Below are 23,485 nucleotides of genomic sequence, written 5' to 3'. Positions count from 1 at the left end.
TTCATCTCTGAGACTACCCTGATGCCATGAGTCGGTTGGCTCAGAGCTGAGCCTTATATTCCCCCTGAGTGGGAGGGGAAAACTACTCCCCTTTAACCATGAATTGAAATTGCAGTGTTCTCAAGGTTGATCCTTTTTTTGTTTTGTTCTTTTATAGTAATTTTTTATTATGTTATGTTAGTCACCATACAGTACATCCTTAGTTTCTGATGTAAAGTTCCATGATTCATTATTTGCATATAACACCCAGTGCTCATGCAATATGTGCCCTCCTTAGTACCCATCACTGGCCTGTCCCAATTCTCCATCCTCCTCCCCTCTGAAGCCCTCAGTTTGTTTGGTTGATCCTTGTTTTAAAGGGTACCTGGGGTTGGTTATTCCAATAAGGCCAGGCCAACACAGCAAGAGAGGATTGTCACTGAAAAGAGTGTTTGTTACCCACAGTTCCCAAGAGGAGGGGGCCAGCCATACCAAGCAGGGCCACATGGAGGAAGCACCACGGGCAGAGGCAGGAGTAAAGAAAACAAAGCAGGGCCAAAGCCTTTGTTGTGGTTTTCATTGGAAGGAATGGGCAAGAAAGAGTCCAGGTTTAGGACTGGGTAGTTCGAATAACTGAATTATCATAGTGGGCTCTGTGCTACAGGGTGGTCCCTGGCTATCTCATACCTGGCCTTAGGGTGATTTAGGGCAATGGGATAGTGTCCATTGAGGGAGCCTGATAAAAGGAGGTGGATGGAATGTATGGATTTGTTTGCGTATTAAAGGGGTGCTCACAGGCCAGTTGTTTGTTAATTTTAGGAATTAGCTACGCTTGGGAGAGGCAGTCATTGCTAGGTCTGCAAAGCCCCAAGATGGCAAAGCATCATGAAATATAGAAAATTAAAAACATGATTAATACCCCACTGGGTGGCAAAAAGCCATAGATATCTACTACGAAGACCAAGTGTAGCATAGGGATGTAATCCCGTTCATGCACTCAACACACGCTGAGTGTTCCTGACGTGCCACACACTGAACTAGGTACAAGGGACATAGAAGTGAAAGAAGCAGGCATGGTCCCTGCCCTCCTGATTAGGGCCACGGAGCAAGGAATCAGAATTCCTAAGAATGCTTAGTTCAGTCCTACTAGGGACTATCCCACATCATATGGGATCTAGGATTTCATTTTTAAAGGCCTTCATCTACTTACTTCTTTTAGGCTATAGTGACATGTTTAGCCTGGAAATGTCTTCTGGGCCTCTGGAGAAATGATTTGATACCCATAAATAAAAATGCTCTCACAAGTGAGGCTGATCTTCCATGACCTGTATAGCATTTTAGAAATTACAGAATACTTTATTCTCGCGATATCCCTGATGGAGATTATTATCATCTCATTTTACAGCTGGGGAAGCTGAGGTTTTAAGAAGAGGTGAAGTGATTTGCCTGAGGATTTAGAATCAGCAAACAGCCAGGCCAGGGCTCAAAACCAAGTCTGGTTCTCTTTCTACTTCACTGATAACTTTCCAAACTGTAGGACCCCTGCTAGTAGCACACAGATAGAGTATCCATGAATACATGATGTCGCAGAGAGATAAGTTTATTTCCATTCCAATTCTCCTTCAATCTTTTGTAGTTGTGCCAAGGGCAGAGTCTCTTATCTGTGTTCATATATCTTTAACACCTTTCACTTGCTAATCAATCTCTCTCTTTCTCTCTTTTCTCAGCCCGTGCTCTCCCTTTTGAATCCAAGAAAATACAGGACTCAGTCTTGGAATCTTTGGCAGGTAAATAAGATCTAGAATCTAATAACATCATTTCACTTTATTTAAGACAAATGATATTGGTTTTAACATTTGTAAAGTTTCTTTATCCAAAAATTTATTTTTGAAGTTAAAAAAGTATTGATTTAAAACAAATGCTAAATAAATAACAATATAGGTTTGTGGAGATGCACAATCTATGAAAAACAATACCCAAATTACTGCCATCTGGAAATGCCACATAGACCAAGCAAGGAGGAAGAGACTCCTGGAAGGAATAGAGGGTTTCTCTCACTACTCTCTTGTCCAGGGAGGAAGAGGACTGGGTCAGATCCCACTCCGTGTAGCAGACCTGGTCGCCAGCCTGTCAGACAGTGGTTCTCAAGCCAATCCAAAAAGTTGTCTCCAAATCCTTGGTGAGAAGAAAAATAAGGACAATGTACGTACCAGTGCAAGAAGGCCAGTTGTTCAGTCCTAGGTAAGAATGCGCTTTATTCTGGAATTACCTCTTCCTTCTTTTTTCAGTTCAAGTGCCTGTGTGTTAAAAGCTCATTCTTCAGTGATTACTTGATGATAGTAAATGGCCATTGTTTATGGTTAATATCTTTATTTGGCCAAACAAAAAGGTGGCAATTTTATCTTAACAGCTCCTTCGACTTTTTTCTACATATCACTGAACCTCTGTTCTAGAAGGCTTCAATTGCAGGAAACAGCTTGCCTTCTATTGTTAGAGGAAAAAGATATTGATAGACCGGGCGTAATAACTGTGGTTGATAGTAATGCAGAAGAGCAAGCCGTAACTCCTTATTGAGCCCAGCTGCTGCTGTTTATCATTGAAGAGATCCTTCTTTCTCTCCAGTGTCACTAAATAAAGATGGGAGATTAGCGAAATAAGATAGCTGTTAAATTAAAGAGGAAAAAAGTTCACGTTTCAAGGAGGCTGTTACAAAAACAGACAAATGTAGAAACCAACTGGCCCCCAAACTCCTGGACCAATTTGTAGCTTACCGTTTGAGACGTGTGGGCTGACAGCCCCCTCAAACTGTCAGCCCCACCCCCTCTCAGACGCTGATGTTGGAAATGTGCGCTGGCATAACAGACGAACTCTTTGACCTGGCATTTCCTCTTCCACTCATTTGCCTGAGAAAACATCATCACGGGGCACAAATAATTAATTACAAGAATGTTCAGCAAAACCATCGCTTACATAGTGGAAAGCTGGATACAACTTAAATATCCCACCCGGCAAATTGGTTGGGTAAATCATGGCACATTCATATGCCGGATTATTGTATAAATATATAAAAATACGCTGTAGAAAAACACTCAGTGTCCTGCAAAGATGTTAACAATGTATTGTTAAATAAGGAAAGTGAATGGTGAAACATGTTTAAACATTTGATACAGTATCATTTGTTTTATTGAGAAGAAGGGCACAGTATGTCTGGATGGTGAAGTTAACGGGGGAGTTCTCTTTACTTCTTCTAATGTCAAGGTATTTTATAAAAATGGTGACAGTGAAGATATACTACTTCTACTTTAAGAAAAAACCGTGATTTCTTTAAGTGGGGCCTCCTTTAACCTGGTTAAAATGGGTCAGCCACCACCAGCATCAGCTCAAAGGTGTGTGTTCACGGGCTTGCATTCTGCGGTGCTGACGTGCTTCCCCGAGAACCGAAGGGAGACACTAAACCTCTCTGCAAACTCTTTGTAGATTCCCATCTGTGACTTGATAAATATTTGATGCAATGGCCAGTCAACATCCCTACATTAGTGAAACTTCTGCCCAGGAGCAACTGCACAGCTCTCAGCAATGAGATCGGAGTAAGTTAAAAAGAGTGTATTCATTAGCCACTTCAAAGGGTTTGGTGTTTTGAGCTGGCAATTACGCAGGCTGGATTATTGGCTTGGCTGTCTACTGTGTGATGACCAAAAAACATACTACTAGAAGGAGAAGCTTCTCCCCTGAACGATGTTTTCTTTCCTTTGTGTTCCCAGGAGGCCAATGCAGCATGAATCACCCCTTCCTTCCCCTCCGTTACACAGCTGTGAACAGCCAAGGCGAGTTTAGGATCTGCCCAGTAACCTTGATGCCAAAAACCTGGAGTCTAGTCCCCCCTTTCTGATGTAGTTTCCTATGATGGGATGGGCTCCTTATTCTTTCTTCACCTCCGTGGTTACAACTGATAATTAAAAAGTTAGCACTTCTGTTCCCAAATATCCTAGCTGACGAGCAGAATGGGTAAACAAAATGCAGCAGGGCAGAGAAGGGATCTGAAACTTGCTGAAATGAATCCCCACTCCAGGGCCTTTCAGAAGGACCTGGGCGAACGTCTGCTCATTCTTCAAATCTCTTGGCACCTCTTCCTTGAAGCCTGCTGGGATCTATCTCCATTGTTCAGGCTTGGTGACCTTCCTTTGAGCTTCCAGAGCTTCTGTGCTTCTCCTGTGAGAGCCGTGTTATAGTTACCTACTTGTTTATATCTCTCCTAGGAAACTGAGTTTGAGAAGACTGTCCTGTTCATCACTGCCTCGTATGGTATCTGGCCCTTTAAAAAGAGCTGAATAAATATTTACCGATTCGGGTATATTTTTCTTGAAATGGCTGCTGCAGAGGACTTAGAAAATTACAAGATCATAGGATATCAAATTTGAAAGTTTCCTTCATTCCTTGCTCAGTGCCTTACCTGCCAGAGCTCTCCAGGCAAGCAGACTGGACAGCTGTAATGACAGGGAGTTCACTTCCCTTCAAAACAGTCAGAGGTAGGCTAGGGAGAGGATTAAAATAAAAGACAAACAGGACGGGTCCTGAACTAAATTGGGAAGGAGTTAATCTAGCTTCCCCTTTTTCTGCAGGGCCTTGAGCTCACCTAACAGTCAAGTAAACCCTGCCAGGGTAGCCACTGGTAGCAGTTTAGGGCTCTGCTATTCAAACCAGAGAAGACAGAATGCCAAAGAGTCCTTGAACTCTAAGGTGAACATAGAATCCCTTCTGAAGCGTCATTTTTACTTGAAGATCTGGAAGAAAAACATTATACACACACACACAGTATGGAGGAAAATGTATGTATGATTTTAAAGAGACAGCACAAGAAATTGATCAGAAATTGATCAGAATCATTTGGGCTGAGCCCAAATGAGTTAAGAATTCACTCTTGGTCTGATGGGTTATTTTGGTGGAAAAAGTATGAGAAATACTATTAGCTTCGCATGCTACCATCTTAGGCCCCCTGGAAGTATTACTAGTTTCGCTGGTTTCTTTTGCAGCCTGGAAAGTCTTTGAAACAAAAAGCCATCAGTGCATAATGATGGCATTTCAGGGGTAGAGAGAGAGATCTTTCCCAGAAGAGGCCCTGCTTTCCCTGGTTCCATCAGCCCTTAGCAGCCTGTTCCCATTAGGATGGGCACAGTGAATGTACACTTGATTCAGCTTTGACTGCATCTGAGCAAGCAACTTTGCCTCTCCAAGTCTCAGTTTACAGCCCTAGCTGTAAAATGGAATTGGAATGTTTACCTCATGGAGGTGTTGTGAGCCCTTGTATAAGCAGTAACAAGCGCAATGCCTAGCTCATAATAAATAGTAGTTACTAGGGGCATTAATTATAAAATTATTATATGCTCACTCATTTCCACCACTGAATTTGTGGACCTGGTGCAAACATATAAGTGGGGAGCCATATATCTTTAAAAGGCATAAACAAGCTAACAAACTGTTAAATAGAATATGTTCTATCCTTCTACCTTTGTAACACAATTGAATACAGCTCTTTTTTAGCAAAAATTATTATTATTATTTTTTTAAAGATTTTATTTATTTATTCGACAGAGATAGAGACAGCCAGTGAGAGAGGAACACAAGCAGGGGGAGTGGGAGAGGAAGAAGCAGGCTCATAGCGGAGGAGCCTGACGTGGCTCGATCCCAGAACGCTGGGATCACGCCCTGAGCCGAAGGCAGACGCTTAACCGCTGTGCCACCCAGGCGCCCCAGCAAAAATTATTTTATTATGGCAAGAACAGTTAGCCTGAGATCTAGAAAACAAGTTTTTGTATGACTGGGTGTCAGCAAACTTGAAAGTTGACCAATCTTTAATTTTTTGCACATATCTGGAAGTTCTGCTGTCTGGCTGATGTTTGAACGCGTTGTAACAAATGCACGCCTAATCCATACGTTACATGACTTATTACCTAAACGCAACTTTTTTGTGTCTTTTGTTTCAGCTAAGTTACTAATTACATTGTTATAAAGGATTTTTACATAACTTGTGATCTAACGGTAGTAATGCCAAATTAGTCAACTGTTCTTAAATCATTGCATTCTCATGTTTTAATTAATTTAGTCTCGGTATAAATTAGTTGGGGATTATTTGTATCCGCATATTCTCTTTTATAGTGCTGCAAACATTTTTGTTGACTTATTCTGATTTTCTAATATTTTATAGGACTCTCACATTTATCACATGCTTCGCATACAGTTTATTTCAACTTAGAGAAATGATTTTCTCTAAATTAAAAACAAATGAGTCTTAGAAAGGCAAAATAGCCAAAGTCCTATCTGTGCAAGTGTTGGAGTTTCTGCAAGCTTTGGCTCACATTGCTAACAGTAGGGCAGCAGTTCACACCAGGGAACTGTTTGCATAGCGCAAAATCAAAAACCATGATTTTTTTTAACTTAAGGATCATCTTATTTCTTGTACAATTCTAATCCATCTTGTCGTGTGTATATTAAATCTTACTGCCTTAATGGTGTTTCATCAGCATTCCCTTTGTGTGTCCGAAGGTGGCTGTAGTGGCAGACCTGACATGGTTTTCATCATGATGCCTCTTATTTGGGCAGATACAGAAAATATCTATGCCATCGCTGAATTGTTCAGATGCCATCACTTATTGGTACAGATGAGAACTTGTTTCTTATTAAGAAATTCAAATGGTGCATTGTCCATGGCTCACAAAAAATGCTTGTTCCTGACCAACTGCTATTATCAGTAGCTAGCCCTCATCATTCTTTTAGATCAATGCCTAAAACTCAAAGTTATTTTTGCAATTCTGTTTTTTACAATGGGCATCACCAATAAGCTACTCATTAATTTTGATTTCTTCTATTTTAATCTTCTCATAGTTCGACAGTGTATATGATGAATGTTCTTTAATATGATCTGTTCTAATATAAGCTAAAGTAGTTATTTATTTTTAGAATTCTACGTGTAATTTTTCACTCACTTTTAATACTATTTTGCATTCTCTTCCCTCAATGTAATTTTCAAGAGGTTAGCTTTTATCTAATATACTTGGTTATTCTGGCATCAAATTTTGAAGTTATTTTTTCTACGAAACTAGAAACTTTCCATTGTTTTCTGTGAACGTTGTGCTGCTGTTGTCACAGAAGGTTGGTTAAATACACAACGTCTATTCTTTTAGTAATATCACAGCAATATCTTATATCCCTGTTTGTTTACGAGTTTCCTTATTGATTACTCTTGTTCAGTTACTGTTATTTTAGACTTTTTTGCAGTTCTTGTATTTGCATAGGCAGGTTTTTTGTGTTATTTTGTTTGTGTATGTATTTTTGGTTGTAAGTAACATTGTGTGTTCTTTTAATCGAGAACCTAAGTATTTTCGCTCGCAAATACTTTCCTTGGTCAGAGCTGCTTGTGAAGACTGGCTGGGAAATGTGTCGTAATACTAACAAAATACTTTGTCAACTTAAAATATAACAAGGTTTCTACAGTTTCTCCATTTGAAAAATATAATATGAAATATTACATTTTTTCCCCATCTTTATTCAATGGAAAATTATTAAGCAATCATTTGAATCAACTTAACGTTGTTCTGGAAGCATTCTCATGATTTATAAAGATCATGACAGGCTTTTTGTAGGGTCACTTTTCTGTAAACAGTAAAGATTCAAAGTTTTTATTTTTCTCATCCAATTTGCCAATTTTTTTGGTAATTTCTTTATTGTCTAATGGGCAGGCCAGAATTGCATTTATTTCCTCTAAGCTGTTAATTTTATATAAAAAATTATCTTTTTCATTGTCATCTTTTGATCAGGGGGAAAAAAAAACTTCCGTAAAGAAGGTAAAGTCACAGTCATTTTATCTGACCTGTTCGGGTTGTAGATTTGCTAAGAATACTTTCCTTGCTTATTTTGTGGTTTTGCTCAGTCAGTAAGTCTTCGTTCAGTAAATAATTTGTAATGTTTGTAAATTGTATGTGGGTAATGCTTAGCAGAAGTCTGTTTACTTTCACTGTCTGCAGTTTAACTCCATTGAAGCAGCCCACTTTTTAAATTCATTTTCTTTTCAGCCCTTCCTCTTCTGAGCTCCTCTTTCATCATGTGTGTTTGTATCCCAATGCCCTCTTGTTCTCATTCTCTATGATCTATAGGCTTAAAAGATAAAGTGTAGTCATATTCAAAAGATTCCAAGTTTGCCTGTACTTCATCAAAAATGTAACTAAAGCAAATGTTAAAATATTGAAAAATTAACATTATTTTTCTTGTATGGGGTCAAAAAGTTATTAAAGAGCAAAAAAGAAACAATAATTAAGAATAAAATCTAAACAAAAATTATAAAAATAAAGCTTAGTTACTTGTTTTAAAATTTAATTATATCTTGGGGTTCCTGGGTGGCTCAGTCAGTTAAGCCTCCAACTTTTGATTTCGGCTCAGGTCATGATCATGGGGTCATGAGATCGAGCCCCATCTGGTGGGGGTTGGGGGAGGTCTGCACTCAGTGGGGAGTCTGCTTGAGATTCTCTCCCTCTGCCCCTCCTCACTCTCTCTCTCTTTCTCATAAATAAATCTTTAAAAAGATTCACTTATATCTTATAAAATATTTTTATAAATATAAAATTGTGTGCAATTCCTGTGTGCATGACCATCAGTTGCTAATGCAAAAAATTGGGATTATGCTTCATATTTCAAGCATGCCATGTCTAGACTATGCATAAAAAAGAATTAGGAATGATATTATTTAATATTGCAAGCTGTTCTTTGGCTGCTATATGTAACTATTGCAAAGACTGCAGTAACGAGTGAGTACTTACAGGTCTGTAAACCGGAACTTAAAGAAAGCAGGAAAACACATGCTAAGCACTCCTGGGAAAAGATACTTCATTATGCAAGAATCTATAACATTGATGATATGCGAGAAGCAGGATTTGACAAGCTAATTAATTTGTCTCTTCTCTTACCTAAGTGCTTCCACAGCTCAAATTTTCCTCACACTCCCAAGCAATATCCTTCTGGATGTTGGCACAACAACCCCACGCTTCCTCACGATATTGGAGAAAGTCACCAGTTGTTTTTAGAACAGACGGCACGAGACGCAGAGAAACATTTCCTGTGGCCAACCTGGTGTAAGTCACCAGCGTGGCCTCCAGTGCTGGGGCTGCTCTGTGTCAGCCGTGAGTACCCGATCCCTTAGGTTCTATATATTTACCTTTGCAATGTGTGCTTGTGACTTCCACAGTCTAACCCATGAGGTCTGAGGTAGGAGGCTCCCTTGACCAGGCCTAAGGGCTGTCCTGAGCTCAATAAAATATTCCACACAACTTTTGCGTACAACCCATATGTGTAAGATAGACGTAGCTTTCCCTGACCAGTACCTGAATAAACTACCATGTAAACAGTTCGGGGTTTAATTTTCTGGGCATCTTTTATACTAACCTACACATATAGATGTATTTTTTATTTTATGTAAAATAAAATACAGCTTTTTAAATTTTATGTAAAAAATATGTATATACGCAAATGAGGTCATAATATAAAAGCTTTAGTAAGCTTCTTTTCCTACTTAATAATATATCAGGGACTGCTTTCCATATTGTTACATAATACTCACCATCAATTTTATCTTGTGAATGACTATATGATACACACCTAATTTTTTTAGCCAATTACTTCTTAAATGGTTTTGACCCCAATTTCTTTTTAAAGATTCTCTTTATTTATTTATTTGAGAGAGCGCGTGCGCACAAGCAGGGAGAGCAGCAGAGGCAGAGGGAGAAGCAGACTCCCCACTGAGCAGGGAGCCAGACACCGGACTCCAACCCCGGACTCTGGGATCATGACCTGAGCCGAAGGCAGGCACTTAACCCACTGAGCCACCCAGGTGCCCATGGTTTTTACCCCAATTTTTGCCATTATAAAAATCATACAGCAGATACCCTTGTGTGGGTGACTTGGTTTTCATTACTTTAAGAAAAAATAAACTTTTTCCTTCGGAATAATTTTAGACTTATAGAAACATTGCGAAGACAGTGCAGAGAGTTACTGTAGACCCTTCAGCTAGCTTCCCCGAATGGTAACATCTTCCATAACCAGCATCCGTTTGTCGAAACAAAGAAATGAACATTAATTCAATACTATTGGCTAGCTTACAGATTTCATCAAATTTTCCATTAACACCCTTCCCTTTTTTATTACCGTGGTAAGAACACATAATGTGAGATCTACCCTCTTCACTTTTCAAGTGCATAGTTAAGTATTCTTAACTATAAGCACCGTGGGGTACAACAGATCTAGAACTTTTTCATCTTGCATGACTGAGACTTTATACTTGTTGAACAGCACCTCCCCCATTCTCCCCTCCCTCTAGCCTCTGGCACGCTCACCGTTCTAGGTTTTTACTACTTTTAAACTCATGACTGCATTTAGTCAGTTACAGCTAATTTATACATGTTAAAACTGGGCTGTATGTAGCCCCTGCTCTGTTTTTATCTTAAGGCTTTCCTGCAGACTTTTCTGGACAACAAAGTTGCAGGTGAATATTTCACACTAATGTGCCTTGTCTAGGATCCAAGGCAGTCTGATATATTAATGTGTTAATCTTTACTGTCCAGAAATGGCAGAAAACTTAAAAATCTATATTAATTAGGAATGGCAAATGGAAACTCAAATATGTATATAATGTATATTTAAATATTTTATTTTCGTGTATTAATTATAAGGAGAGATGTATATCTCCATCTTAAGTATTAGCAGCATGCATTTGTTGGGAGCTAGAAAGTGGCAGATACAGAATCAAAATCCGGGTTTGGCTGACACCAATGGCAGCAGTCCTGCCATCATGCTATGCCTTCTAGCAGGGATTAGAAATTAGTGGTGGTCATGGCGCATCAAAGAGTTTGTGAACGGCATGGATGTCTCAGGATAAGCAGAACAGAGAAGATGAGCCTTGTAATAATAGACCCAGGTACGAAGAAGGTAGAGGGAATCTGTCTGCCCAGTTCCATTCTTTTTCGTTTCCCATTGGTCATGGTTTGCTCCAAGGAGAGTTAACTCTCTTGTGCCTCAAGTTACCTAATGCAATCCTTTTAGCAGCCATTTGGGAAGCTAGATTAAATGCACTATGCTTTTTTTTTCTCCCCCTAAGAGTTTATTTATTTGAGGAGGGGGAGGGGCAGAGGGCGAGGGAGAAGCAGATTCATGTTGAGCTTGGAGCCCGACTCGGGGCTCCATCTCATAACCCTGAGATCATGACCTGAGCCAAAATCAAGAGTTGGATACTTAACCACCTGAGCCACCCAGGCGCCCCAATGCTCTATGCTTTTATAGCATAAGTCCAGATGTGGCAAGAGAAGCAAGAAACACAGGGCATGTAGCTCTTTGGTTTGGCTGCACAGAGGCAGTGGGGAAGAGAGTTCTTGACTTCTCCCAGTAATGAATGATCAGCCTGAGTTGGCAGATACCTCTGGGCTTAAGTGGAATCAGGTAATTACAATGGCAGTCAGGCCAGAACAAGCAGGAGGGTCCTGAAGTTAATGGCACCAAGAGAATAGGAAGAGGCATAAGATTACAATTCAGGGCTCAAACTTATTTGTTGACTAAATGAACGAACAAATAAATCAGTGGAAATGATGGGAAGATGGTAGCAGGGGCAGTGAGGTTTTTAAATCCGATGAAATCTCCTTAAAAAAACAGACAGATAAACTCTAATGGCAAAATCCAAGGCCCAATGTCAACATCTTAAAAAAATCTAGATGCACACGGATTCTTCATGAACCCCAACATGAGAGCAGGTGAAGGAAAACTACCAAGAACTAGGGACGCAGTGTCTCTCTGTGTCCCAGGAGGAAGCAGTGGGGTAGCTGACGGACCTGAGAACAGAACTCTACAACTGACAACAGGACTCAATGAAATGCAGAGTGAAGCAATTTGAGAACAATTGGAATGAGAAGGAGTTTTTCACACTTCGCAAAGCTGTGGCTGTGTGGGGTCCAAGATGAGATCTGAAGGAGCTGGTATAATCTTGGCTCTGTGAACTTTCAAAATTCCAAACTCCTTTTCAGGAGGAAGTCTTACACCAAGGGTAGAGTTCTGAGAGTAGACTCCAAATGGGGAAGGACAGCGTAGAAGAAAGGAAAAAGGAAGTCTAAATGAAAGAGCAGAGGAACCACATCTCAGAAAGCGTAAGGCCATTAAAAAAAGATTTCTTTGTGAGGACCCCGTAAGAGGAAGATCTGAACACTGAAGCCAGAAAAGGTGTCCTGACTCACCCCTTTTTCATAAAAGAAAAACTGAATTCACATAAAAAGAAACAGTACAATTAGACCGCGAATTAGAACATGAAGCTGCATGTGTTAACTTTTTACATTTTACAATTTTATATTTTACAATTTTTTGGTAATTTTTACATCTTATAATATATACATACATAAAATCATTGAATTGTTATACCCTAAGCTTATACCATATTATAGGTAATTGTATCTCAAACTGGGGAAAAAAATCCAACACTAAGTTATTATAGAAAAAAAGACAATAAAGAACATAACATTCCAACAATTAAAACCTATCAGAAAGACATGCTTATAAAAGCTGAAAAATATAACTTACTATTTCAAGGTGAGCTTAAAAACTAGTAAAACTTTGAAGAAGGGGCTATAATCAAAATTAGAAAATCTCAGAAATGAGGTAGGAGAACTCAATTAATATTAATTATTTGAGAAATGGAAACTAAAATGGAACCTAAAGGTGAATAAATACAGGAGATAATGACTTAAATACAAGGCGAAAGGAGTGATTTCAACAAATCCAAGAGATTTAAGAGAAAGTGGGGGATATAGAAGGTGAGCAAAGAATATCAGCACACATACACGCAGGTTGAATAATCTCCTATTAGAAGATGTACAAAGAAGAGGGGCGCCTGGGTAGCGCAGTCGTTAAGCGTCTGCCTTCGGCTCAGGGCGTGATCCTGGCGTTCCGGGATCGAGTCCCACATCGGGCTCCTCGGCTAGGAGCCTGTTTCTTCCTCTCCCACTCCCCCTGCTTGTGTTCCCTCTCTCGCTGGCTGTCTCTCTGTCACATAAATAAATAAAAAATCTTTAAAAAAAAAAAAAAAGAAGATGTACAAAGAAGAGGGGCGCCTGGGTAGCACAGTCGTTAAGCGTCTGCCTTCGGTTCAGGGCGTGATCCTGGCGTTCCAGGATCGAGTCCCACAGAGTCCCACATCGGGCTCCTCCGCTCGCTGGCTGTCTCTGTGTCACATAAATAAATAAAATCTTAAAAAAAAAAAAAAGATGTACAAAGAAGAAAAGAAAAAGTAATGGAAATTTAAAAAGTAATTTAAATTTAAAAAAGGTAGCATTTAAGAAAACTTTCCTAGAAAATAGAGATTTGATACTAGTACCTAGGAAATCAATACTGAGTGATCATTGCCAAGATATATTCTAAAAGACATCTGAAGTTTACAAAAAAAAAAAAATCATTTGGGCATTTAGTCAAAATATCACGTGACTTAAGTGTCTTTGGACTTTATTCCAGAATAGATAGAGCAACATACTGAAAATATTCAAAGAAGGGAAACATAAGGCAAAGATTTTATATCCAGCCAACATGTTAAAAGTTACGAATGTGAAAGAACCAGAGGCTGTAGCTCCCATGTGCCCTTCCTGAGGAATTTGCTATGGAAAGTGTTTTTAGACAACCAAAAGGGAAAGACATTGACTAAAGGACTAATGATGAGCATAGGTATGTAATTACCCATAAACCTATGAGGGTCATAAGAAAAGTACATGTCCAGTCCACTTGAAAAACAGAATATACTTGTTGATTATTTTATAGTTACTGATGGGGGTAAAAGTATATTTATTCAAATGAGAAGCTGGTACATTGGGGTGAAAGGAAAGAAATTATTAACTAATTTAAATATTGTTGGGGAACCAATAGGTAATAACAAAAATAAGACGGTGTGTGTGTGGAGGAAACTAAGGTATTTTAGCTTTAATACAAAACTAACCATTAAAGGTACACCTGGGTGGCTCAGTTGGTTAAAGCATCCAACTCTTGATCTCAGCTCAGGTCTTGATCTCGGGCTTGTGAGGTCAGGCCCCGCATTGGGCTCCAGGCTGGGTATGAACTCTACTTAAAAACACCACCACCACCACCAAACTAATCATTGAAATAAAGTAAGTACAAATATATTTGAGAAAGCAAATAAAATAGACCACACAGAGAAAAACTAGTGCTATGAAAGACTTGCATATATATAATATAGAACAATAGGAAGTGAAAAGAATACCGTGCAAAGAAGTATATACCATATACTATCATTTGAATGAAAAAGAAGGCAAAATAAGGACATATGTATATATGTATTTGCTTATTTTTGCAAATAAGAAAGGATAAACCAGAAACTAATAAAATTTGTTATGTATGGGAATTGAAGAAAACCTCTCTGAGTTACCTTTTCATTTGATTTTGACTTTTGAATTATGGTATGTTTTACATATTAAAAAAATCATATTAGCACTCCCTACACATACTAACAGTAGAAGAATAGTGTGGCCCTGTACACATATGTAACGTTGTGAGGTGTTCTAGATTTCCATGGTGGATGTTAACGAAACTTACTGTGGCAATTATTTTGCAGTATATACATATATCAGATCATTAGGTTGTTTACCTGAAACTAACACAATGTCAATTATATTTCAATAAAATTGGAAAAATATAAAATTCTAAAAAATAAAAATAATAAAAAGTCCACTACCACAAAGAAAAAAAAAAAAAAGAAATCAACATGGAGAGGAAAACCCTAATTTGATGAGAAACAAATGAATTTATTTCAAGGTTTAAGGGCTTTTAGACACACCATTACCTTTAGTGGGCTATATTCTAAGGATAAATCTCGTACTTTATTAATAACTTTGTTGTGGTATAGACATACTAATTCTCATACTAGTCAGTGTATTGTAGGGGGCAGTAAATGAGCAAATATACTGATGATGGTGAAAATCAGGGTTTTCAATGTGGGAAAAAAAGGAGATGAGAGTATGGACTGAGGCAGATGCCTGGGTGGCTCAGTTGGTTCAGTGTCTGTCTTCAGCTCAGGTCATGATCTCAGGGTCCTGGGATCGAGCCCAGCCTTGGGCTCCCTGCTCAGCGGGGAGTCTGCTTCTCCCTCTCATTCACCCTCTGTGCTTTCCTTCCCTCCCCTCACAAATGAATAATTTAAAAAAATCTTAAAAAAAAAAAAATGGACTGAGGGGAAAAGAGGAAGAACCCTGTAGTGTTAGATTGGAGTTGGGGGGTTGAGATAAATTAATTATTTTATTTTTATTAGGAGCCCAATGTGGGGCTCGATCCCAGAATGCCAGGATCACGCCCTGAGCCGAAGGCAGACGCTTAACGACTGCGCCACCCAGACGCTCCCTAATTATTTTAAATAAAATACAGGAGCACCTGGGTGGCTCAGTTAAGCATCTGCCTTCAGCTCAGGTCATGATCCCAGGGTCCTGGGATCAAGCCCCTCATTGGGCTCCCTGGTCAGCAGAGTCTGTGTCTCCATCTCCCTCTGCAGCTCCCCCTGCTTGTGCTCTCTTTCTCTTTCTGTCGAATAAATAAATAAATAAAACCTTAAATAAAATAAAATAAAATAAAATAAAATAAAATAAAATACATTTCCTGGCTCTGTCCCCTGAAAGGGCCTAGAAACAGTGACACCCCACTTGCCATGAGCACTCTTAACACTCAGTTCTTGGTTTCGAACAGCTGCTGCCCACTGAAAAGAACTAGGTCTGATTCCAGGTCTGGGTCAAGGAAAATACAAGATGAGCTTGGGACTTCCTTTGCTAGGAGAGCAAAGAAGTGCTCAAAAACAGATAGGGTTGTGTCAAAAGGACACAGAAACCAATTCAAAAGGGCTCTCGCTTTGAAGGAGACAAATTTGGGACAAACCGAAAATCAAAAAGAAAGTGAGTGGTAATGAATATTCTGAGTTCATCATGATACTCAAGAAAATTGCAAAAGTGTGTGTGAGAGAAAAGAAAACTTTTTCTTTTCTTTTTTTTTTTTTAAAGATTTTATTTATTTATTCAACAGAGATAGAGACAGCCAGCGAGAGAGGGAACACAAGCAGGGGGAGTGGGAGAGGAAGAAGCAGGCCCACAGCGGAAGAGCCTGATGTAGGGCTCGATCCCACAACGCCAGGATCACGCCCTGAGCCGAAGGCAGACGCCCAACCGCCGTGCCACCCAGGCGCCCCAGAAAACTCTTTTTCTTAAACAGTGGAGTCAGATAATAAATGTAGAAAAAAATGATAGAATTTTTAAAAATTGTGATTTTTACAATCACTAATGTAACAGTTGACCCAGGCAAGTCTTATTAATGACTGTTAAAACAGTGGCTGAAAGTTTTGGGGGCACGAGATATTCTCATATTCTCAAAGTACGATCCCTCAGGTTACTTATTAATCACAAAGGAGACAGAGATGCCTTCACGACAGAGTTCTACCAGACGGCACCTCAATCCACTGATTATACTTAGCATGACCAATGACAGAACACAATGGCATCCAAACGAACAGAAATGCCTTTCGTTGTGACGCACTGAGAAGGACCCAGCCTCACCTCTGTTAGAGTTTTTGCTAAAAATCTTTGGATATAATTCTCTGGGTTTTTTTTTTTTTTAATTTTATTTATTTGTTTGGCAGAGAGAGAGGGAACACAAGCAAGGAGAGTGTGAGAGGGAGAAGCAGGCTTCCCTCTGCACAGGGAGCCTGATGCGGGTCTGGATCTCAGGACCCTGGGATCATGACCTGAGCTGAAGGCAGACGCTTAACGGCTGAGTCACCCTAGGCGCCCCAAACTGGATATAATTCTGAAGAAACAACCAGATAACCCAAACTGTGGACATTTTATAAAAGCACTGGCCTGGGGCACTTGGTCGGCTCAGTCAGATAAGCATCTGACTCTTGGTTTCCGCTCAGGTCATGATCTCGGGGTTGTGAGATTGAGCCCCGCATCGGGCTGTGCACTGAGTGGGGAGTCTACTTAAGTCTCTTTCTCTCACTCTCTCTGTCCCTCCCCACTGCACTCTTTCTCTCTCTCTCTCTCTAATAAATAAATAAATCTTTAAAAAAAATGAATAAATAAAAGAACTGGCCCTGAAAGTCAATGACAGGAAAAAAAAAAAAAAAAAAAAAAAAAAAAAAAAAAAAAGCAGGAGAATTGTTTTGGAACAAAGGAGAGACTGTGGGATAACTTTAAAACAGCATCTAATTCTTGATGAATCCTGAATGAGAACAAAAACAAAGACAAACCCAAAAAAGCTCCAAAGGATATTACTGGTTATTTAGAGGAATGTCCTTGTTTCTTCGGAGGTATGTCCCGAAGTACTTCCGGGTGAAGCTTCATAAAGTTTCTAACTACGTTTGAAATGAGTCGGTAAAAAAAATGCCCTTCTATAGGGGAACACGTACAATGGATGTAGCTAAATGTTAACAACTGATGGATATAGGTGAAGCATATTTAAGCATTCATTGTATCATTTTCTCAATGTTTCCGTAGGATTTTTAATTTCCATAATGAAAGTTTGGGGTGGGGGATAACCATATGGACTGGAGGTAGGGGCATGACTCCAAGGCAGTAAATCTGCAGGGTAGCCAGCTAGTGACCTGGCACCTGAGTGACCTGGCCTGAAAAGATGAGCTGTACTGTGTCTACGGGGATCCTTTGGGCTTCAAGTAACAGGATATCTGAGTCAAAGTAGCTAAAACTGTAAGGACATCTAATTATCTCGTGTAACAAGAAGTCTAAAGGTAAATGGTAAATGGCTCCAGGGTTGGTTAATTCGTCAGCTCAAAGACATTATAGCCCTCTCTCGGTTCCTCTCTAGTTCTCTTGGCTTTCCTTCATGGTTGCAAAATGGCTACTACAGCTTCAAGTATCACGTCCTCACAGGACATGTCCAAAGCCGGCAGGAAGGGCTCAGGCTGGCTCTCCCATAGGCTTTGCCCTGTGGGATCAAGGATAAAATGCTTTCCCCTAAGCCTCCCCACCCTTCCTGAAGATTCCTCTTATATCTCTTTGTCCTTCCAAACCAATTTAGTTCACCACTTGGGGTTGTTCGCCTGAACAAAACTGACTGGGAGGGATTGGGAAGGATGGTTGTTGGACGGGCAGCCAACCATGTTTGCCACATGAGCCAGTCAGACTCACTTGGTCAGGAATCTGAGCCAAGAAACCCAGCCTGGGTTTGCTGTTAGCACTCACGCTGCTGGTGAATGGACAACAGGAAGCTGAGTAGAGGCCATGGCACGCCAGGCTGTGTACAAAGCAAGGTTAGGACAAGAGAAAACTCTACGGAGAGGGTGAGGAAGCCATTTGGTAGGGAAAGGAGAACGTAGCATCTGTGCCGAGGTGGGCGGGGCTGCCTCGAGGGCCAGAAACCGTCCCTCAACTGCCTAGATCCCTTGTTTTCCAGTCATGATTTCAGTTCCAGGCCACAGAGAATATACCAGTTAGGACCAATTTGCCAGTTACAGAACAGACAAAGAAATAAGAAACTACCCTAGCATGAAAGAGCAATTAGTTGTAATTGTACAGGAATATCTTAAACATCCAAAGGCAGGAAGTTTGGTCTGCCCAGAAAATGCTAGAACTAGGTGACTTCCCTCTGCCTTTTCCTCTGTGTTTCTCTGGAGTTATTTCAATCTAATCTCTGCAGTAGGGCTATCTCTGCTTGCTGGCCCGATGGTAGCCTACACTCTTCCACACCTTCTAAATTTGCATTCAAGCTTTGGCCCCACAAAGAACCCAGGTGGTAGTCAGTCCCTAGGTCCTAGTTTCAAATTCCCAAAGGAGAGAAGCTGAGAGGCCTAAGCTGGGTCAGATGACCAATGTACCAAGTCCATAGGCTTCAGGTCACAGCAGCCAGACATGGCACGGGGAGGAGGGACAGTGCTAGGAGAAAGGGGTCATTGACCCAGGCTGGAAAGATAGCCCCAAAGTTATCCATCGTGATCTTTAAGATCATGGTTTCAAGCTTTGGGTGGAAATTGCCCCCCCCCCCAGGGGGGCCTGTAGCAATGTGGAAACATCTTTGGTTATCACAACTTAGGGGGTCGGTGCTACCTGGATCTCATGGGCAGAGGCCAGGGATGTTGCCACACATCCTAGGATGCTCCCACAACAAAGACCTATCTAGTCCAAAATGTCAGGATTGCTGAGATTGAGAGCCCCTGCCTCCCTTTTGATTCTTGTAGCTATTCTTTCAATTGCGCGGAGTATCTGTACCCACAGAGAGCAGACCCAGGCCTGGTAAGTCAGAGGGCTCAGGCAGTATTTGTGGGGCAGAGAGTGAATGAAAACACCATTCTAAGAGTGTGTGGATTACCTGGGTTCCGTGGGCATCCTTGGTGCAGGAGGCCACAAAGGCAGGAGACTGTGAGGTCCTTGCCCTGGGTGGGGCGTTTGTTCAACAGAAAGAGGAGATGGAGTAAGCAGAAACATACAAGCAGAGGAGAGAAGGATAAACACACACACTTTGCTCTTACAAATGCTCGAGACCCGAGCAGCAGCTGCCCGGCTGGTGTGTGTTCCTCCCCACACACCCTAAGGGAGAGCTGTAAACCCTTATGTCCCAAACAGCTGCCAGCTAGGATCAGACTGTCTTTTTTTCCAAACTAACTTGTCAGGCAGAAAGGGACAGGCTCCAGGCCGCTGGGTTTCTTTTTGGCTTCGTCACTACAACATCTGCTTTCTTTTCCTGAGGAGTGTTGTCAGCGTGAAACCTTTAAAAAAAAAATCTATCATGGTAGAGAGCAGAGAAGGCTTCAGGAACAATGAGAAGAAAGAGTTTGTAAGGCTGGACGTTTCCCTGAAATTCCTGATAAAACCACATCTACTATTTGGCAAAGGGAAGTTAAGTTTTCCGGAGCTTTTCCAGCGTAAATGGCAGAAGGTCGGTAACTCAGGGTCTTTGCCGCCCTCTACTGATAGTAATGGGGACTAGCACGGGGTTCAGAGAAGGAGAGAGGCTTTTCAGCAGAGTGCTTCACCCCCTCATTTAATTTTTCAACACGTATTTACTGAGCTTACACTCTGCAGATGCTGGGCTAGGCATTAAATAGAGTCGTGAGAAATACACACTAAGTCCCTGTTCTCATGGGATGTACATTCGAGCAAAGGTGACAAATGAGAAACATTTTAAGGTTATTCAAAATGCTCTGAAAGTAGTGAACAAGGTAATGGGGTAGAGGGGACAATTTAAGATTGGATAGATCGGGAGGTGGCACGTTAGCTGAGAACGGAAGGGCGAGACAAAGCCAGCAGTGCTGAGAACAGGACCCAAGGCTTTCCAGGCAGACCAAGAGGTGGGTGTAAGCTCGGGAGGCAGGAAAGAGCTTGGTGGGTCAGAGTGGAGGGAAGACCAGGTCATAAAGGGACCCTGCAGTCTGCAAAGGAACTTGGATTTTATTCTGAATCGATCTTACTCAGTACAGGAAGCTACTGAAGGTTGCTATTTTTGTTTTTAAAAGATTATTCTTTAGTTTTGTTTAAAGTAGGCTCCATGCCCACCATGGAGCCCAACACAGGGATCAAGACCTGAACTGAAATCAAGAGTTGGACGCTTAATTAACTGAGCCACCGAGCCACCCCTAAAAGATTATTCTTTTTGATGCCACATATTTGCTATAAGACATCAATAAAGATGTTTCCAGAAGTACCAGAAAGTTTACAAAGGTGCATACATTATATAAAGAAGTGAATATCCACTAAATAAACGTACTTTGTCTCCTGTGTGGGTAATGGATGGTAGGGCTGGGGACAAGATGAGGATGTGGAGCCGGAGGGGGCTGTGTGGGAGTCAGGCTGGGCCGGAGCGATGCCAAGGAGGTGGGCAGAAACGGATGGACCCGGGGTGCCTTTGGGACTTGCACCTGCAGAACCTGGGGATGGGCCGCAGGTGGAAGAGGGTGAGAGAGAGAGGGAGCTGCCAAGGTTACGAGGGCAAGGAAGTCAGCTCTGATGTTGAAGAAAAGTGGCATTTTCGGCCTCCGGCCCTCGCTCCTTGTGAGCCAGCAGGTGAGGGCCACTGTCGTGCGCTTTGCTCTCTTTCCTTCTGCTCAGTCCGGGTGATTATACCTGACAGGTCTCAGGGAGACATTCCTCATAAAAATGGCTGTAAAGCCTTGTGCTAATATGAAGCCTCCCATAAATGTCAGGGGATGAGAATTACAGCCCCGCAGCCTCATAAAAGAGAGAACGTGCCATGGCTTGAGGAAGCCGCAGCGACTGTGAGGGCACCGAGCTGTCTTTGCAAGCTGTATTTTAGTTTCGGGGAAGACATGACCGGAGGAAGTGGAGTGCTGGCTGAGGCCAGAGTGGCTCCCAGCCTCTTCTGAAAGGCCCAGTTATCAAACCTGTCAGCAAAGCCTCCCTGCACCTGGCCCGGGGCTTCTTCAAGGTGAAGCAGAACATATTCTTAACTTGTCCTTACTTTTAACTAAAGAGTCTGAATGCAGAGTTAATCTTCCTAGCAGTTCTTTGTAACTATTCTTACTAACTCAGCCACGAGGAGTAGGGGTATTAGGGGAATCTGGCCTCGGGCAGCCTCTGATTCTGGGGAATAAACAACACACTGCTTCCCACCTCCTCCGGTCCTTGACCCCACCTGTCAGCTAATTAGTACATGTTACCCAGGTGTTTTTCCTACCCTGAGCCGCTCCCCTGCTCACCATCTGCCTGACATCCCTTTGATGTACCCCATATGTCTAACAGCCGCCACCCCAATGCCCTTTATTTCTCCCCTCTTATTTCTCTCTCTTTGCTATGCGTTCAACACACGGCTCAACATCCCCGGGATCATATGATAAGCGTGGCATTGTGCTGAGGTCCTGGAAACTGGGCTGAGGGGCCTGGAAATATGATCTGAAGGCCCTGCTCAGGAGAAGTTACTCATCGAGCTGACTGCCAGCTGGATGAGTAACTCCAGGCAGCACATACGCACTGAAAAAGTCGAATCAAAATAATGGTGGCTCATGTCTATATCGAGGCTCGAGGGTGCCAGGCACCTGCTCAAGGGACTTATCTCAGGGGGGCCTCAGAATAAGCTTAGGGGGTGAGTACAATTGCTATTTTCATTTTCCTACGAGGAAGCGGAGGTTTGGGGAGGTGGTGACTATAGGGTGAGAGCTGGTGAGTGGGGGAACGCTTTCTCTTTGCAAGCCGGCCTCATCTTGAAGCTTGTGCGCTGTGTTATCTCTGGCCCATCAGTTAGGATGACATGAGATTCCTAATGGCATGGGGGGGGTATTCTGCATGCTCGTCCTTCTCTGAAGCCATGCTGCCCCCCCTTTTTAGGGATTTATTTATTTGGGGGCCTTGGAGAAGAGGGAGAGGGAGAGAGAATCTCAAGTGGACTCCCTGCTGAGCGCAGAGCCGGAGGCGGGGCTCAGTTCTCACAACCCTGAGATCACGACCTGAGCAGAAATCAAGAGTCATTCAACCCACTGAGCCACCCAGGTGCCCCATGCTGCCTTTTGTTTTTTTCCCTGACTGTTCTTCTACGCATCTGCGTGTGCACACACACACGCACACACGCACACGCACACACACCTTGATCTGTATGTTCATCGCAACTCTTGGACCCTAGTGCATTTTGACATCGAAACAAAATTACACCAACGTTATTACATGTTCATTGAGAAAGCTTTTTCAGGAGCAAACACCAATAGCCCCAATAACTTCCAATAAACAGTAAACCCTCCCAAAACGCCAACAAATTTATGGATCAATTTTCTATATTATAAAATATTTTTACAATTTTTGCTATACTTTTTTATTTATTAAGGTAATGATACTAAATACTAGTAAAGTAATAATTCTGTCTTTCTGACAGAATTAAGTGTTCATTTAAATTGCAGAGTGAAGATCTGAATCATCCTGTAGTTTTGACTGTATCAAATTTTACCGATTTTTTTTTTTTTAAAGATTTTATTTATTTATTTGACAGAGATAGAGACAGCCAGCGAGAGAGGGAACACAAGCAGGGGAGTGGGAGAGGAAGAAGCAGGCTCACAGTGGAGGAGCCTGACGTGGGGCTCGATCCCATAACGCCGGGATCACGCCCTGAGCCGAAGGCAGACGCTTAACCGCTGTGCCACCCAGGCGCCCCTTACCGATTTTTTATATTGTTTTTTTTTTAAGATTTTATTTATTTATGTGACAGAGAGACAGCCAGCGAGAGAGGGAACACAGCAGGGGAGTGGGAGAGGAAGAAGCAGGCTCGCAGCAGAGGAGCCTGATGTGGGACTCGATCCCGGACCGCCGGGATCATGCTCTGAGCCGAAGGCAGACACTCAACGACTGCACTACCCAGGCGCCCCTTTATATTGTTTTTGTGAGGGTTCTTCAGTGATTGTTGTTTTTACCAGATTCCACTTTTCTGAGACAAATTTTGCAAACACGCATTTGAAGATTTGATCTTCAGCCAATTTTTAAAAAAGACTTATTTATTT

General features: G+C 41.6%; 1 long non-coding RNA gene across 2 annotated transcripts; it reads left to right on the top strand.

Moving 5' to 3' along the window:
- The first annotated feature begins 2,134 nt into the window (after positions 1-2,134).
- Positions 2,135-4,322, top strand: LOC103663693. Of its 2 annotated transcripts, none has more exons than XR_568844.2 (3): positions 2,135-2,220; positions 3,457-3,566; positions 4,236-4,322. It is a non-coding gene; the product is annotated as an uncharacterized LOC103663693 (long non-coding RNA). The 2 variants fall into 2 exon arrangements; XR_568845.2 differs by lacking the exon at positions 4,236-4,322 and adding an exon at positions 3,741-3,837.
- The last annotated feature ends 19,163 nt before the right edge of the window (positions 4,323-23,485 follow it).

This window comes from Ursus maritimus, unplaced genomic scaffold (assembly GCF_017311325.1).
Source record: "Ursus maritimus isolate PB19 unplaced genomic scaffold, ASM1731132v1 scaffold_5, whole genome shotgun sequence".
Lineage (NCBI taxonomy): Eukaryota > Metazoa > Chordata > Mammalia > Carnivora > Ursidae > Ursus > Ursus maritimus.
Note: the sequence above shows the minus strand (reverse complement) of the source record. Positions and strands in the feature narration are given on the sequence as shown.